We start from the raw sequence: 14,315 nt of genomic DNA on the forward strand, positions 1-14,315 counted from the left end.
GGAAAAATAGAGGGAACTGAAGAAAATAAATGTCTCAATGATAAAACGGCTTCTGAGGATCAATTCACGACTTTTGACAGTTCAATCTTTGTCACTCTCATTTTATTCTATCTCTCTCATACTTTTGTTGGAGTATGCTTGGAGCACTTTAGTTTTCATAGGATTTGGAAAAGGAGGCAAAGGAAGAGCAGTGAAGTACAAGGGAATAATGTGATTTATTTGCAGGTATCAAGTTGCATGTATGATTTCCTTGCTAGTTTTGACATGCATGGTATATGCATGTGATTATTTAGTTATTATCTGTCATTTGCATGGAGGATTGTTTGGATTGATAATGGTTTTGCCTAGCCTTTCCATTTCTTGGATAGCCATGGTGTCGTGGGTTTCCCATTTAATTTTTTGTTGGTGCTCATTTTCCTTATGGTTGTGGGTTGAGTTACTAGTTCCTAGAGCCTTGGTTGGAAAAATGATCTAGAAGCCCATGAATAACTTGATTTGATTTACTAGTCCTAGAAGCGTTGGTTGGGGTAACACTATGGAGCTCTTACTGGGTTGAGTTACTAGTCCTAGAGCCTTGGTTGGAAAAATTCTTTGGATCCCTGTGACAATTGTGGGTTGAGTTACTAGTCCTGGAACCAGGTTGGAATAAACGCTCTAGATCCCTGGACATCTAGGGTAGAGACCGATCTGGTGATGGTTAGTGATGTTTGATCGTGAGGTGGAATCATTGGTTGAGGGTTGAGGTGGTTTGGCCTCTAGAAGCCCTAGTTTGGTTTTGTTTGATTTATTTCATGAGATCCCACATTCATTCTTAGAATATGGCACAGGGGTGATTGGCTGAAAGAGAGATTTGGTTTAGCCCAATCTATGGTTGAGTGATACATGGAAGTCCCTGACTTGGTTGAATTTTCATATGTTAATAAGAGTTCTTTTCCTCTTGTATTTTCATGATAAATTGTACTTGTTATTATGTGACTTTGATGATTGGTTTATCATGATGTATATGTCAGTAATTTACTGTTTATATGATGGTCATAAGATGTATATTGGCTATGTCTCTTGATGTGTTTTGATTGGTTGAGGAATGGTTAATGAATGCATGAGCTAATATATGTTATTGTAGCTATTATGGGAGGGCATTAAACCTTCTTGACGATTCTCAGATAAGTATCAAACCCCTATGTTTAAATATGCATTCATGACCTGTAGATTACATATTCACCATGTGTTTGACGAAATGACTGTTATAGATATGCTTTTTTAGGTCAAGTTATTGAATAAGTTTTGTATTAATGGATCTTTTCTTTTGTTATTCATCATTATAGAATTTTCTATCAAGTTTTGGGCAGAGGTTTGGGTGCTAGCCTTGAAAAGGTGGCTTAGATTCCAGGGTCGCATGCTGATAACTAGGAAATCTATACTACAGTCGTTGGGAGGCAGGGTTATCCATGTGATTGGAGGGTTACATTCGTTGGCTTGCCTTGTTACGAAAGCGACTAGGATTCTATATCACTGGAAAGGAAAGTTAGATCAAGTTTTGGGCACCTAGAGTGGTTGTTTAGCTTCGGTGGGTCATGTAGCTCCTGAGGAAGGTCAATAAGTTTTCAATTTGTCGATTCCACTTCCTTAATTGTACTTAAGAGGTTGAGTCATATCATAGTAACTCTTCATCACATATTTACCCCAGCAGACCTGTGAACTTGGGTAAATGTGGGAGGAAGTGGTTATAGATTGGTATTAGAGCTCTCAGGTTCAACATTTGGACTACATGGAAAGAATGTGTTTGTCATGCATGCATGTAGGTTATATATGTGTTTGTTATGCATGTCAGTGTCTATATGTTTGTTATGCATGTATTATTATGGTTATGATTATCATGCATGAGGTCATGGTATGAAGTTGGTGTTCCCATGCATGATGTCAACACATTGATATGATTATGTATATATACATGTATTGTGATAATCTAAATTGATTTTTCAGATGAGATATCCTCCCCTGAACGTCACTGAGGTACTTTTGATTATGGCTATATTTTGTTTATCTGACATATTATATTTACATTATTAGGAAGATCAAAGATGGCAAGAAAAATGGTGGACTATAGTTCACGTGATTCTCCCTACAGATCAGATGATCAACATGGTGATAAGTACTCCCCTAATATAGCAGATACATTGAGAAGTTTGAAAGCGGAGATTAGAAGTTGTAAGGAAGATAATGACAAAGTAATTTAGTCACAAGAATGCCTTGTTAGGTCACATGAGAAGCAAGTAGAGGTCAATGCAGTGATCCTTCAAAGTTTGTCAGACTTGTAGAGACAGGGACCACTTAGGATCAGTCATGGACAGGAGGGAAGGACTAATGGGGCATATGGCGGAAGATCTTAGTTAGGATACAGGTTTGATAGGGATGATACAGTTAGAGATGGTAGGTTTTTGGATACACCTGAAAGGAGGGGTAATGACCAAGGGTTCTATTCTAGTTCTAGCTCAAAGAGACAACATCATCAATACTATCACCATCTGTATAGGAGGAGTGAGAAGTGGTACTTTCCAAAGGAGTTTAAGAAAGAAAAGCCTCCTACATTTGATGGAGAAATGAAGAAGTCACAATATGCAGAAGTGTGGTTTCTTGGGATGAATAAGTTCTTTTGGTTGCATGATTACTTAGAGAACATGCAATCTAAGATATCTACCTTAAGTATTAAAGATAAAGCGGGCATTTGGTGGGAAGATGTGAAAAATGTCAGAGACATCCAGGAAGAGGAGTGTACTTGGAGTGAGGTTGAGATACGTTTTAGGAAGAAGTATCTGTCTGAAAGGTACTATGATGAAAGGGAAAAGGATTCTATGAATTGAAGATAAGATCTATGACCGATGAGGAGTATACTAGCAGATTCTTGGAGTTGTTGAGATATGTTCCTTATCTTAAGGAGGAGAAAGCGAAAATTCATAGATTCATCAGTGGGTTGTCTGTATTGTTCAAAGACTGGATCAAGTTTGATGAACCTAGATCACTGGAGGAAGCCATCAGAAAGTTGAAGCATTGTTATGAGCAATTGAAGCGCAGGTATAAATCTAAACAAGATTGGAAAGGTAATGAAAATACTAAGGGAAAATGGGATAAGAAGCGAGGAAGACTATAGGGCACATGTAACAAAGAGAATGCAACAAGAAGTTCAATGCATATGATAGAGGACAAGGATTTTAGTCTGAGAAGTAGAACAAGGGTGGTGGCAGAAAGCCTTTACAATGTTGGACTTTTTGAAAGGATCATCGCAAGAGAGATTGTCCACAACATCAAGGTGGCATACCACAAATCTATAGTGCTAGGGAGGCATAGACAGTGGGGGATGTTGGATGAAGTATTGCTCGGATTTATGCAACATTGGATAATAGACAGGTGGATCATCAGGGATTTATTATCAAGATGGATGGTAAGCTTTGTGATCAAATTGTTTCTATTTTGATTGACCTTGGATCTAATTATAATTATGTTAATCTTGACCTGGTGGATAAGTGTGGTTTGAATAAAGAAGTGCATACAAAGTCTTGGTTAGTGTAGTTGGCTACAGGTACCAAGAAAATAATTCATCATTGGGTAAGAGCATGTGCATTTGAGTTGAATGGTATGCCTACATCAACACATCTGAATATACTTCTATTGGGATTGTACAACACGCTTTTAGGTATGGATTAGTTGAATCTTCATAATGCTAAGGTGGATTGTTATGAAAAGTAAATTGAGTGCTTGGATGACGATAGGGAACAAAAAGAATCGTGCAGGGTAAGAAGAAGACAACATCAGTTAGAATTGTTGCAACGATACAAGAAAAGCGTAGTTGCAGGAAAGGGTGTGTATTGTTTACAGTGTATGTTTTTAGGGATAAAGGTAAGGATGTTGAGGATGCTGAGGTCTTGAAGTGGTATCTGATTTTGCAATAGTTTTAGGATGTATTCCCAGCAAAGATTTCAGAGTTACTACCTCACAGGGAAGTGTACTTTTTTATTGAGTTGGTACCAAGGGCTACAGCAAGATCAAAGGCACCTTATAGGATGAGCACTCTAGAGTTAGTGGAATTGAAGTTGAAATTGAAGTAAAATGCTCGACAAGGAATACATTAGGCCAAGTGTGTTTCCTTGGGGCAAAACAATGTTTTTTTGTGAAGAAGAAGGATGGTAATATCAGGTTATGCACCGATTACACATAGTTGACCAAGGTGATGATTAAGAATAGGTATCTATTGTTGAGGATTGATGACTTGTTTGATCAATTGAAGGGAGCAACAATGTTCTCGAAGATCGATTTGAGATTAGAATATCAATAGGTACTCATTAAAGAAGAGGAAATTTACAAGACTACTTTCTGCACTAGGTATGGGCCTTGTGAGTTTATTGTAGCTCCTTTCGGTTTGACTAATTCTCCAACTACTTTTATCTACTTGATAAATAGTATATTGTGTCCTTATTTGGACAAGTTTTTATTGTATTCATTGATGATATATTGATATATTCTAAGAATGAATAAGAGCATGTAAAACACTTAGCAATAGTATTGAGGTTGGTAAGAGAGCATCAGTTGTATGCCAAGCTTCGTAAATGAAGTTTATTTTGGGCATAGGTACATTACTTGGGACATGTTGTCTCCAAGGAAGGAATAATAGTGGATCTAAAAAATATAATAAGAGCTATTATGGAATGGGAAACTCCTATAAATGTGGATGAGGTCAGATCATTCATGGGATTAACAGGTTATTACAAAAGGTTCATCAAAAAATTCTCATGGATTTCCTATCCTATTATCATTGCAGCGAAAACGAAATAAATTTGAATGGAAAGAGGAATGTGCACTGAGTTTTGAGTAGTTGAAGAAGTTTCTTACGAATTCTCTGGTTCTAAAGATTTTAGATTCAGATAAAGAGTTTTTGGTATGTACATATGCTTTTAAGAGAGAAATTGGTGGGGTTCTGACGTAGGAAGGACAAATAGTATGCTATGAGTCAAGGAAATTGAATGAGCACGAGCAGAACTATGTGACGCACGATCTTGATTTGGCAGCGATCATCCATGCATTGAAGATGCATAGACACTACCTTCTACGTAGGAGGTTCATATTGATGAATGATCATAGTGGATTGAGGTATTTGTTTGACCAACCTAATTTGAATGTCTGGCAATCTAGGTGGTTAGCTACACTTAGTGAGTTTGACTTTGAGATTAGGTACATTAAGGGAAAAGAGAACAAGGTTATAGATGCTGTTAGAAAGAGTACACGTAAATCACATAGCAGTGATGAGTGCATATGGGACATGTTTACAGGATTAGATCTTACAAGTAGGACATGAGGATGACAGGTACCAATAGCTTAAGCATAAGTTACAACAGTAGGGTACAGGTGAACAACATGTGGACTATCATCTCACGACAAATGGTTTGGTTAGATTTAGGGACACGATCTATGTGCTAGACAACATTGAGCTCAAGAGGCTTATCTTGTAGGAATTTCATGTCAAGTTGTATTAAGGTCACTTGAGAAATCAAAATACATTGACAGTTGTGAAGAATTTGTACTATTGGACGAATTTGAAGAAATAAGTGGCAAAGTTTATTGGGAGATGCTTGGATTGTAACAGGTAAAATCAGAGTGTAATCATTTAGGTGGATTACTATAGCCGATTACAATTCAATAGTGGAAATGGGAGTTCATTTCCATGGACTTCATTACAGGTTTGTCGAGGACATATAGACATCATGATTATATTATGGTTGTGGTTAACAGGTTGATCAAGGTAGCTTACTTCACTTCAATAAAGTCTACGAATTCAGCTAGTTAAGTAACACATGTCTTCATCAAAGATATAATGAGGTTGCATGGTGTTTTGAAGAAGATTAGGTCAAACAGAGATGCCAAGTTCACATCCAAGTTTTGGAAAGAGTTATTTACAAGTTTGGGGATAAAGTTGGCCTTCAGTACAACCTATCATCCACAAATAGATGGAAAGACAGAGAGGATCAATAGGATTTTGGAGGAAATTTTGAGAATGTATATTATGCATCAACAACAAAAGTGGGAAGAGTATCTTCCACTGGTGGAGTTTGCGTATAACAATGGGTATCAAGAATATTTGAAGATGAGTATGTTTGAGGCACTTTATGGGTAGAGTTTTAATATTTCTATCAGTTGGAGTGATCCATTGAACAAGATATTGATTGGACCGAACATGTTGGTAGAGATGGAACAAGAAATGTAGGTAATCCAGAAGAATCTAAATGTAGCACAGGACAAGAAAAAGATTTATGCAAATCAGCAAAGGGTGTTTAAGGAGTTCCAAGTTGGGGAACAGGTGTACTTTCACATCAAGCCCAAGAAGTTCTCCTTGAGGATTGGATCATGTGCCAAGATGGAACCTTGGTATTGTGGGCCTTTCAAGATTATTGAGAGGATTGGACCAGTAGCCTACCGACTTGCACTTCCTCCAATAGTGAAATTCCATGATGTTTTCCATGTGTTGTTGCTTAAGAAGTATGTGAAATATGTTGATCGTGTGATTAATTGGCTTATATTACAAGTGTAACCAGAATGCGAATTCTAGCTAGAACCTCTGTGAATTTTGTAATGAAAGATGCTCATGGTCTAGAATCGAGAAAGCGAGCAAGTTAAAGTGCAATGGAATCACTTTGGGCCCGATGAAGCTACATGGGAGATGGTTGATCAGATGCAGGCTATGTATCCTTCTCTATTTGATGGTTGATCGGATGTATTTTATATATGTTTTGATGTTGTGCTTTGGTTATTTATAAATGCATATGTATGTAAATACCAGATCGAGCTATGTTATAAAGCTCTAATAAGTGGTATAGTTTTCATGATATGTGGTTTATGTCTTCAACGATATTATATGATGTAAATTTTGTATTGACTTGTCTTATAAAGCTCCATGGGTAGTATGTGTTTTATTGGTTTATAGGTGTCATTGAAAACTGAGGATGGTGTTCCCCCAAGGGGGAGGGTTCTGTAACAACCCTGGTTAAAAAATTCATGTAATAAAGTTAATAAAGGAAAAATAAGACTAAGGTCATGAGACACATATTCTAAGTTGAATGTTGGGAAAAATCATAGTGATGGGGATCACTGGTGATTAATTTATGGCTATGGAAATTGGCAATGGAAATGGCAAAGGAAAAGTGCCATTAATTGGAATTTTTTTATGAAAATAAATGAAAATAGGAGAAACAGAAGGTGAAAGGTCACATAATTTCATGTTAGGAAAATTGAAGGAAAAATAGAGGAAAATGAAGAAAATAGAGGTCTCAATCATAAAAAGGCTTCTGAGGATCAGTTCATAGCATTTTTCAGTTCAGTCTTTGGCACTTTCATTCTATTCCCTCTCTCTCATACCCTTGCACACTTAGATAAATCGTGGATAATTGTTGGAGCATGCTTGGAGCACTCTAGTTTTCATTGGATTTGGAAAAGAAGGCAGAGGAAGAGTAGGGAAGTGCAAGGGAACAATGGGACCAACAATTACAACGGGATTGCTTTGCAGGTATCGAGTTGTATGTATGATTTCTTTACTAGTTTTGACATGCATGGTATATGCATATGGTTATTTGGTTATGATTTGTCATTGCCATGGAGGATTTCCTGGATTGACAGTGGTTTTTCCTAGCCTTTTCATTTCTTGGATAACCATGGTGTTGCAGGTTTACCACTTTATTGTTTTCTAATTAGTGCTCATGTTCTTTATCACTGTGGATTAAGTTACTAGTTCCTAGAGCCTTGGTTGGAAAAGTGCTCTAGAAGCCCTTGAACAACTTGGGTTGAGTTACTAGTCCTGGAAGCCTTAGTTGGAAAAATGCTCTAGAGCCCTGCAACAACTATGGTTTGAGTTACTAGGCTTGGAGACACATTTGTACAAACTCTCTGGAGCCCTAGACAACTTAGGTAGAGACCGATCTGGTGATCGTTAGTGATGTCCGACCGTGAGGTGGAATCACTGGTTGAGGGTTGAGGTAGTTTTGCCTCTGGAATCCCTGGTTTTGCTTGGTTTATTCCATGAGATCCTACATTCATTCTTGGAATATGGCGCAAGGGTGATTGGTTGAAAGAGAGATTTAGCTCAACCCAATCTATGGTCAGGTGGTTCATGGAAGCCCCTGACTTGGTTGGATTTGCATATGTTAATAAGAGCTCTTTTCCTCTTCTATTTTCATGACAAGTTGTACCTTTTATCATGTGACTTTGATGGCTGGTTTATCATGATGTATATGTCTTTCATTTATTGGTTATATGTTGGTCATAAGATGTATATTGGCTATGGGTCTTGATGTGTTTTGAATAGTGGAGGAATGGTTAATTAATGCATGAGCTAATAGATGTTATTGCAACTATTATGAGAGGAAATTAGAATTTCTTGACAATTCTTAGATAAGTATCATACCCCTATGTTTAAATATGCATTCATAACCTGTAGATTACATGTTCATCATGTGTTTGATGAAATGGTTGTCATGGTTAGGCCTGGTTAGGTCAAGTTCTTGACTATTCTTTTCATTAATGGATTTGTCCTTGTGTCATTCATCATTCTGGAAATTTCTATCAAGTTATGGGAAGAGGTATGGGTGCTAGCCCTAAAATGTAGCTCATATTTCAGGATCTCATGCTCATAATTGGGAAATCTAGACTACAGTCATTGGGAGGCAAGGTTATCCATGTGACTGGAGGGTTACATTCGCTGGATTTCCTTGTTATGTAAGCGAATGGGAGTCCATATCAATGAAAAGGCATGTTAGCTCAGGGTTTGGGCACTTGGAGTGGTTGTTTAACTGCTATGGATCCTATAGCTCCTGAGGAAGGTCAGTAAGGTTTCAGTTTGTCGATTCCACTTCCCTAATTGTACTTAGGAGGCTAAGTCATATCATAGTAACTCTTTTTCACATATTTAACCCGCTGGCCTAATGAAATTAGGTAAGTGTGGGAGGAGGTGGTTACATTAATAACCATAATTTACTTTATAATCATATATTAAACCCAATGTTATAAACCCTAATATTAAACCCAATATTATAAACCCTATATTATCAATTATAATATAAATATTAAGATTAAACTCAAAAGTTAAACTCTATATACTAAATCCTATATGATAACCATATATATTAAACCCTATTATAAACTGTAATATTAAGCTTTAGTTGTATAAACCCTATATATTTTAAACCATGTATATTACACCTTAATATTATAAGCTCTATATATTAAACACCCAATATTATAAAACCTAATATTATACCCAAATATTAAAAACCTTTATATCACAAGCCCCAAATGTTATAAACCCTAACACAACTACATTAGTAAATGTGGTTCATGTATGCTAATTGAAGTATATCAAGAACACGCACAACCACAATAGTAAACTTGTTTAGATAATTTTATAATGTCACATTACAATGTTGGGGAAATTACTATGTAATGTAAGATTGCGATATTGGAAGCTCTGCCCTTAATAATTATTAATTTGGTTGATATATGTCTATTGGTGTGTAGAAATTACAAGAAATCTTCTACTGCTAATGAAATCAAACTAAAATAAAGAGACACAAATTTCTTCTATTGTTCTGCGGAAAGGAAAACGAATGATAGAAACACATGCAATAACATTCAACCATCAAAGTACAAGGAACACAATGATATACAGGGGAACCCAACTCGGTAAAAACCCCTTCACTACTTTGCATTAATTCATATGAGAAAGAGAAACTATTACAATGTCTTGCTTCAACTTTGAAGCACACCCTGCACTATAAAATTGTTCTCCTTCTTCTTGACTTGCTCCGGACAACACTTAGCCAATTCAAGCCTCAACCAACCTCTTATTTCCTTGTACAATCCTAGGGGAATTAAGCTCCTAAACAATAGGGAAATTCCCTATTTCCTTGCAAAAATCCAAGGGGAATTGATCACCTACTTAGTGAAAAAGCACTGTACACACAACAATATAAAATTATAAATACAAATGTGCCTTTTCCATCCAATCAACCAGGCAATTCAAATTCCATGCATGACTACGTATATTTTTTGGTAATTGACTAGTTAACTAAGAGATCAATGAGTTAACAACAATATTAACTACTCAACTAAGCTTCAACTGACTCTATTAATGACTAGAGCTTAGATAACTAAGGGGTGAATGCAAGGGGTCAGGTTACAATTTTTAGTGAGAGAGGAGGCGTTTGGGTGGAAAAAATGATGGCTCAATCGAGTTATTTGAGAGCTTAAACAACTTAACCCGAGGTTATCTAGGAGCTCGATCGAGCTAGTGGCTCGATCAAGAAATAGGCTTGATCAAGCCATGTTTTTGAAAGTTCCCACCAATACAACCTAGGCATGGAATTAAAAAAAGTGGCTCGATCAAGCCTTAAAGATAGATCTAACTATATGCTAGATCTAGCTTTAAATCTAGATCCAACCTTAAAGTTAGATCGAGCTTTTATTTAACCATGCTAAGGGCTCTATCGAGAGTTTATTAAACCCTCGATCGAGCTATTTTAATTTTGAGATCAAATGCTTAATCGAGTGTTTTAAGCACTTGATCGAGCCTCTTAAGTCCTAAAATCCACAATTTTAGCACCCCTTCTACAAAATTTCCTGCAACACCATTTTGTACCCTAGCAGACTTAGGGCTAAATTTGTCCTTAGGTAGCAAAGTTGATCACATTGGATTCATGAAGGAATCCTCTATCCAATGGCATATGAGTTTGACATTTTTGAATTCATATGATATTTTTCATCTAATTTCTTTTAAGCATGATGCTTGAAATATTTTTGAACTATTTTAAAGAGTTTGAATTAAAAATCAATATCATAAAATATATACAACGAAAAAATTTCAAGAAATACCACTATCTTCATTTACGAGTCCTTTTCAAAAGGGTACTTTTGGCTTTTCAATTTATTTAAATAGTTGAAAAAAACCTTATGTGAACACGTGTCTGCAAAATGCAATTGAAATATTACTTTGTCAATTTCAAAAAACAAAAGAATATATATTTTTGCATAAAAAATAAATTTATAATATGAAAAATGTAGCTCTCTCCGTGTAGATCATGCTCTTATATATATATATATATATATATATATATATATATATATATATATATATATAAGTTATGATATGTGAACACACACATATCTCTTAAGATGTGAGAAAATTTGCAAGTAAAAACATTTCATTTAATGGAAATTTGGCATATTATATGACACTAAATATTTCTGCAAAAAATATCATTAGGACAACAACATAATTCTCCACAATTTGTCTTTTTACTCCGAATCAAAATTCACATGCTTATATGAATTTTGAGGGCTTTAATTCAATAAAATAGGAAAAACTTTAAATTTCATCACCACATTTGGCCCAAAACTGTAACCCATCTTCATGCTTTCACTCTGAGTTGAACTAACAATAACTTAACTAATTTGTGATATCTTAACAATGAACTCATGCATAATTCTACTTCTAGCCTACAAAGTTGAATTTACTGAATTAACTAGTAGAGAAGGCCATGTCACTCTAGTTAACAGAAATCCAAGTCATCTTGTTGATGTGGAAATTCGAATTTCTCCATTTGACTAAGGCACAAGTCAAATGAATCATTTTCTTGCTACAATTCCAAGACCGTGTATATTATCCATTGATCTAGTGAAGATGATGCAAATATGATCGCATCTTTAAATTTACACCATCAGATCAAAAATTTTAATTAAGAAAAGGATTAAGGTGCCCATTTCCAATAGGGGGATGCCTATCAACGTAAATATTAAACCTAATATTGTAAAATCCAATATTAAACCCCAATATTAGAAACACAAATATTACCACATTATAAACCCAATATTAAAAAACTAGTATTAAAACCAAAATATTTAAAACTAAAATAATAACATATTATATATTAATATAATATTATGTTATTATGTAATATTATATTAATATACTGATAGTTATATTTAAATCTATAATATAATTAACATATAATATAATGTTATATTAATATTAAACGTTAGTATTACTATTATAAATCTAAGGGATTATAAACCTTAGTATTAATATTATACCTTGGGATTGATATTATAAGCCATAAGATTAATATATAAAACCTAACATTAATATTATAAATCATTAAATTATAAACCTTAATATATTATTATACATATTAGGATTAATGCTATAAACCCAAGGGAGTATTGATATGATAGACCCGGGGGATTAATAAATCAAGAGATTAATATTGTAAACCCATGAAATAATAAACCCTAGGGAATATTATTAAACAATAGGATTTATATTATAAACCATGGGATTATTATTATAAACTCTGCGATTATAAACCATAAGATTATAAATCCTAAATCTAATATTATTAGCCATAAGAATAAACCCTAATTTATTCAATGTCGTAATGCGTCATTGAATAAATTGCAATGTAATGTATCATTGTAACAATAATTTTCATGTTACTTGTCACATTGCAATGATGCTTTTCACACTCTGACATTGTATATATTTCCATAGCCAAAGTATTATTAATATTATAAACCCAAGAGATTAATGTTATAAACCCAGGGGATTAATAAACCCAAAATATTTTTAATATTATAAACCTAAGGGATCAATAACCCCAAGGGATTAATATTATAAAACCTTGGGATTAATAATTAACACTATGATAGCCCATGCGGTGAAGTTCAATTGACGACCGCCTTGTTATGAAGTAATATGTAAAGCATGAGATTCAAAGTTTAACTTCCAATGGGTTAAACCAACAAAAGAATAAGATAATAAACACTATGATTAATATTATAAACTCTAGGATTCATATCAAGCCCTAGGAATATAAACCCTAGAATTAATATTATAAAATTTAAGATTAATATATCAAACCTAAGATTAATATTATAAACCCTGATATATTATTATACATATTAGGGATTACTAAAATAAACCAAAGGGATTAATAACCCCAAGGTGATAATAATATTATAAACTCAACGGATTAATAAACCCAAGCGAACAATATTAAACCCTATAATTTATATTATAAACCAAAGGGATTATAAACCCTTGGGTTTTCCTTAAACAAACATAAAATATTCTTCTTCCAATATAACATAATGTGAAACAACTATGTAAACAAAAAAAAAATCATTATGCAATGCAATATTTACTTTCAGCAGTTGATACGAAGTTTTGATCGGAATATGTAGAAAAAACATCGGAAATATAATATACCTAATATAACAACAATGATTTTCAACCAGTCTAACAAAGAAGAACATGTCTCTATAAGTTTGCCTTGGCTCTTTTGGCCTTTTAGATTTCTCCGCCACTAAATATTGGTACATCCCTAATTAAAAAAACTCATGTACATTAGGAAATTTTTGGACTCCATCCCTATACATTGACTCTAAAAATATAGAGAGAGATTGAACCTAAAAAATTGTGGTAATATGTACACAACATAACTCGTCCCATATCAAAGTTCATAACATAACCCAACCACATCCCTTTTTCTCCACATAAAAACAACAAACATATATTTTTATATCATCTACCACTGTGTATTTTCCTAGAGACTTCAAATCCAAGCAATATAGACACTAAAATACCTTATTGTCTCCATCAGGCTAATTCCAAGGAGCTTGGTCGAGAATCCAATATAACTATACCACTGTGTATTTTCCTAGAGACTTCAAATCCAAGCAATATAGACACTAAAATACCTTATTGTCTCCATCAGGCTAATTCCAAGGAGCTTGGTCGAGAATCCAATGCAACTATACCTGCAAAACTCAAACTAATTCCAAGTAGCTTGATAAAGAATCCAATTTAACTAAACCTGAAATACTCAAAATCCATATAAAGATGAGTAATTTGAAAAAGAAATCAAACCTCCAAATTTGAAAATGAAGTTGCCTAATCAAACTTAGGCTATTGAAACCTATGAATGAAAACGTTTGTCTTGAGAATATGAAAGGGAAACGATTTCACATTTATGTGGGAACTACACATGAAACTCTAGTGGAAAAAGTTACATTATATACTCAATTATAAACTTCAATGACATGTAGTTTCAATAGTGGAGGTGTGTTTCAAAATAGGTTATGCACGTTTTACAAAGCCATGTTTCAATCAAGTGAATCTAATTTTAATTCATCTTCATGCGTGGTCAATAATTAATGGAACAATAAATTTTTAATCATAATTTGGTAAAAATTAATTTAAACAAGGTTTAATCACTTGATTTAGA

This window comes from Pinus tabuliformis, chromosome 8 (genome assembly GCF_031772625.1).
Source record: "Pinus tabuliformis cultivar Carrire ecotype Pingquan chromosome 8, CPIR1, whole genome shotgun sequence".
In the NCBI taxonomy this organism is placed as follows: domain Eukaryota; kingdom Viridiplantae; phylum Streptophyta; class Pinopsida; order Pinales; family Pinaceae; genus Pinus; species Pinus tabuliformis.